Raw genomic sequence first — 6,642 nt, 5'->3', positions numbered from 1 at the left:
TCTCCGGGAACACATCAAAAAACTCTCTAACAACAGGCACATCTGAAACCGAAGCCTGCTTCTCAGCTCGAGTATCAACCACATATGCAAGATAACCCATACAGCCATGCTGAATGTACTGCCAAGCCCTGGCAGCAGAACAAAAGGCTGACCCAATACTAGTACCCTCTCCATAAATAACCAACTCTCCCCCACTTGGGGTTCGAACTACCACCCACTGACCCTACCAGTCAATCATAGCCCCAAACCTACTCAGCCAATCCATCCTTACTATCACGCATACATCCCTCATGGGTATGGGAATTAGATCAATCGGATAAGGCACCCGAAAAACCTCCAAGATACAACCCTGATAAACGCTCGATGGATAAACCCCATGTTCGTTGGCGATAAAAACCCGTGACAGACACTGCAACTCTCCAAGAGTCATATCAAAACCCCTATTAAAAGATTGAGATACAAAGGACCGACTCGCACCCGAGTCAAAAAGCACAAGAGCAGGCAAGGAATTCACTAAGAAGGTACTTAGGAGAATCATAAACATAAGCATACCATAAAATACCTGACATAATAATAAATAGAAACATACTAGTAACGACGTCCGACACTTCCCTGGCCTCCTCTGTAGTGAGCTGGAAAGCACAACCTCGAGCCCTCGGGGGCTCCGCCCTACCCTGGCGTCCATATGTGTCCTCAGAGTAGCTGGTGCTGGAGCCTACGCCGACTTCGTGGCGAGCAATGGATAGCTGACCTTCATATAGCCAATCTGCTCATAGTGATAACAAATCTTGGTGCTCGACGGCGGGACCTACTGATGACAACCCCTCGTAATGTGGCCTTCCCTGCCACATTTGTGGCATCCATATGAAGATCGACAAGTACCCTCATCAAACTTGCCTCAATTTCCACAAGTGCGTCCTCTCTGTCCCCCAGATCTCAAATCAGCGGGCTTGAACCGCTTCGCTGAAGGTTGTGACTGAACAGGAACCTGCCTCAACTCCTTCGTCTGAATCTATATCTCAATCTCCCACCTCCTCGTGGCATCCTGAATCTCAACGAGGGCAGCATAGTACTAGGTGGACACAAACGGAAGGATATCCGTCTTGATCATGCTCAAGTATGGAGTCATCTGAGCATGCTCAGAAGCAGCAAAATTTAGGCAAAAAAGATCCCTCTCAATAAACATCTTGGTGATATCCGTCATTATCTCAGTCGTCTGTCTCAGATCCGAGTACTCCTAAGCCAACCTCTCCCTCTCCACCAAGGGAACTTATATCACACGGAACATCTTCGAGAACTGCTCCCAAGTAACACCAGCTCTCTACTCAGGAGTGTAAGTACCAGTCACCAGTCTCCACTAATCCTTAGCCCCCAACCTGAGAAGGTTCAGGGTGCAATTGAACTTCTGATCAGTAGGGCAATAAAATGTGAAGAAAAAACCCTCCACATCAGACAACCACCTCATCGCCACAATTGGGTCCCTGACCCCATCAAACTCCGGGGGCTTCGTATTGTCGAAGTCCTAGTACTGGAAAGATCTCTCCTCTTGAATCTCCACAGCAGAAATAATCGCGGTAGCTGCAGCAACAACATCATCAGAAAGAGCAGCATAACGATCATCAAAGAGCTCAATCATAGCGGTCTTAATAGACTCAAACATCTCTGGAATAGACCTCCAGACAACAACAACCATCTCAGTGGTGATGATCTCCCGAATTTGATCATCACTCAATCCTAGCCTATCGTGGCCACCCGCTCTAGATCTCAATCCTCTCGTCTCCACCATTCTAAAATTAAACCAAGACACATCAGAAAAGCCATAATATTCATTGCTACAATCACAAGACGAGAATAAACCCTTGGGGTTTGTAACTTCCTTGCTACGCGTACAGGTCATGTGCTTTCAGTAGTACAGACCCATACTACCTTCCACACCTACATGTATTTGTCTCAAGGATCATCACAACCACGCAAAACAAATACAACAACTAGGATATGCATACATCATATCCTCATGCCATAGAGAGTGGCTAATCACACCGCATCTGGTCGGCCGGTCACACACCTACTCACCCATGAAACTTACACCAACCCTGCAACCACTCGTACATGCTAATCATACATAACACTGGATCCTATAGACAGTTGAATACTTGATTCTACCCTAAGCCCTTCATCAGACAAGAACATGAAATAAGGCTAAGTCAAATATTCTCAGGCTATAAGTTCTTAGTTATGAATAACCATGATGCACACACTAAGAAACTACATTAATGATGTCAATTTCATCTAACATACTAGAAGCTATCCTAGGCTATCAGGCAATTTTTTCAAGCAGTTTCTGAAGATCCGTAACTCCTCAATTTCCTTAGACAATGAAGTATTAGTAGAACCAAATATAATGTCATCAACATAATTGAAAAAGCATCAAATGATCCCCTACTTTCTTTCAAAATAGAGTAGGACCAACTGATCCTTGCATAAATTTTGCAATTTTCAAAAAACTAGTAAGAGTTTCATACCAAACACGAGGTGGTTGTTTTAACCCATAAACTAGCTTATCAAGAATATAAAAATGACCAAGAAACTTATCGTTGACAAATCCAGGTGGTTGTTCGACATATACCGTTTCTTCAAGAACACCATTAAGGAATGCACATTTTACGTCCATCTGGTAGACATCGAAATCCTTGTGAGCTGCATAAGCCAAAAAAATTCGTACAAGCTCGAGTCTTATGACAGGGGAAAAGGTTTCTTCATAATCAATTCCTTCTTATTGACAATAACCTTTTACGACTAATCTAGCTTTGTTATGAACAATATTTCCTTCTTTATCCGTTTTTTTGAAAACCCATTTTAAAACCAACTATCAAAACATGATCATGTTTAGGAACCAATCTCCAAACCTTATTTTGTTCAAATTCAGCCAACTCAGATTGCATTGCAACAAGCCAATCAGGATGTTCTAATGCAGTCTTGATGAACATTTATTACTTTGTTTTTGGCTCGAATATAGGCTCGTGTCAAAACACCAAAATTTGGATCACCAAGAATCTGTTCCTTTGGATGATCTCTCGTCAACTTGTCCATTAGTGGAAATGTTGGATAAAATTGTAAATGTGCGTCTTCGAGTATCTCTTCAGCTTCCGAGATTGCATCTGAAATTGAGATATTATAATTATTATCATTAAAATCATTACCTCTATCATCATCCTCATCATGATTCAATCCACTTGGCTCCCCCTCAACCAATGGACTCAGTGTATGATGATCCCCTTGAAATTTACTTGAGTAGTTAGATGCTCCCCTCAATATGCGAATCTTGTCTTTCGTTGTGAGACGAAGAAATCAAGTGCCCCCCTCTACTTGATCATCATTCGAAACTTGCATTTCAATATTAACTCGTGAGGTTGATGAAGAATGTGAATCATTTTCTTCATTTGAGAGTGTCGAATCATCAGAATGTTTCGATGCCTCAGGAATTTGATTATCTGCAACATTGATCTCTGCATCAACTGCCCTGTCAGGAATACCAAAAATTAAATCAAGATCAACATCAAATGTAAGCATTTCTTCATATTCATCATTTGATTAAGAAATTATTGGTTTTGTTGAGATATTTGTTCATTTCTCTTGACATAATGATCGTCAAACGCTTGTTCAACACCCTATAAGCAACAAAATTGTGAGAATATCCCAAAAAAATTCCCCCATTAGCTTTCGTCTGAAATTTGGAAAGATTATCCTTGAGATTCATTATGAAATATCTGCACCCAAAAACATGGAAAAAATTAACATTAGGTTTCCTTTTGTTTATTATCTGATAAGGTGTGATATTGAAACGACGATGAATGAAAGACCGATTTTGCATAAAGCAAGCAGTCAAAACTGCTTCTGCCCAGAAGTATTTTGGTAAGTTCGCATATGTGAGGATCGTTCTCGCCGCTTCACACAAGGAAAAATTTCTCCTTTCGAAAAAACCATTTTATTGCAGTGTGTATGGAGATGAAAAGTTGTGTGAAATTCCCAGTTCAGTCAAAAACGAGTATAAAGTTCTATTTTTGAACTCTGTTCCATTGTCACTTTTTATCTTTCAAAATTTTCTTTTCAAACATAATTCAATCTTCTTGATAAAATCAATCATCACTTGAGCCATTTCAGACTTCTGTCTAAGAAAGAAAACCCAAGTGAACCTTGAAAAATCATCAACAATAACTAGTATGTTCTTCTTCTTATTAAGTCACTCAACAGTCGAAGGTACACACAATTCAATGTGAAGAAGTTCCAATGGTTCAATGATCTTTGAATCAATTATGATTGGATAACCCTGTCAATGTTGTTTCGAGATAGTCAAGTCCCTCATTACTAGCAAGATGAAGGATGGAGAGTGTGTCATGACCCACTTGCAATGCATGCAACATTATGTGGATCGTCTGTTGAAAATCAATGTGAACTTCGATGAGGAATTAGCTATTGACATAGACTTGCACTCATTGCCTAGCTGTTATGATCAGTTTGTTATGACTTATCATCTGAACAAGGAGGAAACCACACTGATTCAACTCCAAAGCTTGCTGAGAACCGTTGAAAGTGGAATGAAGGGAAAGAGTATTGCCTCCACTCCTGCTGCTGTTGCTCCCGTCTTGGCCATTACGCAAGGGAAGGGGAAGAAGAGGAAAGCTCCCTCAAAACAAAACTGGAAGGGAAAGTCTCAAGTCGGGTCATTAAGAAATGGCCCTAAAGGCAAATCTAGTTCTGAAGCTCCTTTGCCTCCGATCCTAAGGAAGCTACTTGCTTTTACTGCCACGAAAAGGGGCATTGGAAACGAAGCTTCCCCAAGTACTTGCAAGACATAAAGGATGGCAACGTTAAGCCAACCTCGGCAGATATTTGCACTATCATATCTATAAACTCATCACATTCGAATTCTTGGGTCCTTGATACAGGATGTGGTTTTCACATTTGTTCTAACTTGCAGGGGCTAAAAAGAAGTGAGGATGTTGAGCATGGGAAGACGAACCTGATTATGGGAAATGGGAGATCGTCGCCTGTTACCAAGATTGGTGTTTATTCTTTAGTGCTTAGTAGTGGGCTAAGTTTAGATTTGAATAATTGTTGCTATTCGTCAAAAATGACGTGAAATATTATTTCTTTTCATAGTTTATACATACAAGGTTTTAGATATTCTTTTGATAGTGAGAATGAATCTTTTTATGCTTATTATGACGGTGTATTTTATTTTGAAGCATTACCTTGTGATGTCGTGTATGAAATTATGATGGTTGTAGACAATTTAGGTAATAGTTTGTTGCAAATTGATTCGTCTAATGGTTTAGACAAAGCATCCTTGTGGCATTGTCGTCTTAGACATGTCAACAAGAAACGCATTGCCCAACTCCAAAAGGATGGAGTGTTGGAATGATTTGACTTAAGTTCGGATGATACATGCGAGTCTTGTTTGCTTGGAAAGATGACTAAATCACCTTTCACTATTTTATGTGAAATAGGTGAAAGATTGTTGGATCTCATACACACAGATGTGTGTGGGCTCTTTAGATCCACCACAAGGGATGCAAATCGATTCTATGTGACTTTTACGAATGATTATAGAAGATATGGATATATCTACTTAATCAAGCATAAGTCAGAAACCTTTGAAAAGTTCAAAGAATTCAAACATAAGGTCGAGAATCAATTGGACATGAAGATCAAGATGCTCAGATATGATAGAGGTGGTGAGTATCTTAGTATCGAGTTCCACGACTACCTCAAGGAATGTGGAATTATTTCATAATTGACACCTCCTAGGACACCACAACTTAATGGTGTGGCTGAGAGGCGTAATCGAACCTTGTTGGACATGATTCGTTCCATGATGTTCCAATCTCATTCTGGGGGTATGCCTTAGAGACTGCCTCCCACATTCTTAATCTAGTCCCAACAAAGAAGGTTGCCAAAACATCTCACGAGATGTGGACATGGAAGGTTCCCTCGTTGGCACATATCAAGGTTTGGGGTTGTGAAGCTTTAGTTATATGAGAGACTCACGAGAAGCTTGAACCTCAAAGTGAGCAATGTATTTTCATTGGCTACCCACATAAATCCTTTGGATACTTGTTCTAAAGACCTAGTGAAAACGTGGTCTTTGTAGCACGAAGAGGAGTCTTTCGCGAGAGAGAGCTCATATCCAAAGAGGAAAGTGGGAGTACAATTGATCTTGAAGAAATTCAAGAGTCAACCGTTGAAGGAACATATAACACTAGCACTCAACCTGAGGAAGAAATTCCTGTTGAACCCATTGACGAGTCATTACCTCTTAGACGTTCCAACAGAGTTAGAATGGCACCTGAGTTTTATGGTTTCCATATTACTACAGAAGGTGATACGTTTATCAGTGATAGTACACTGGTAAATTTGGATGATCATTCTAACTACAAGGAAGCCATGGCGGGCCCTGAGTCTGCCAAGTGGAAAGAGGTGATGGATAGCAAGATCAAGTCCATGTATGACAACCAAGTTTGGAATTTGGTTGACAATATACCATGTCGTAAGACAGTTGGGTGCAAATGGATCTTCAAGAAGAAGACCGACATGGATGGAAAGGTACACACTTTCAAGGCACGACTGGTTGCGAAGGGCTTT

Source organism: Lactuca virosa, chromosome 2 (assembly GCF_052849685.1).
Source record: "Lactuca virosa cultivar CGN04683 chromosome 2, Lactuca_virosa_CGN04683_v6, whole genome shotgun sequence".
NCBI classification, from domain to species: domain Eukaryota; kingdom Viridiplantae; phylum Streptophyta; class Magnoliopsida; order Asterales; family Asteraceae; genus Lactuca; species Lactuca virosa.
The sequence above is the reverse complement of the archived record's forward strand: the minus strand, read 5'-3'. Positions refer to the sequence as shown.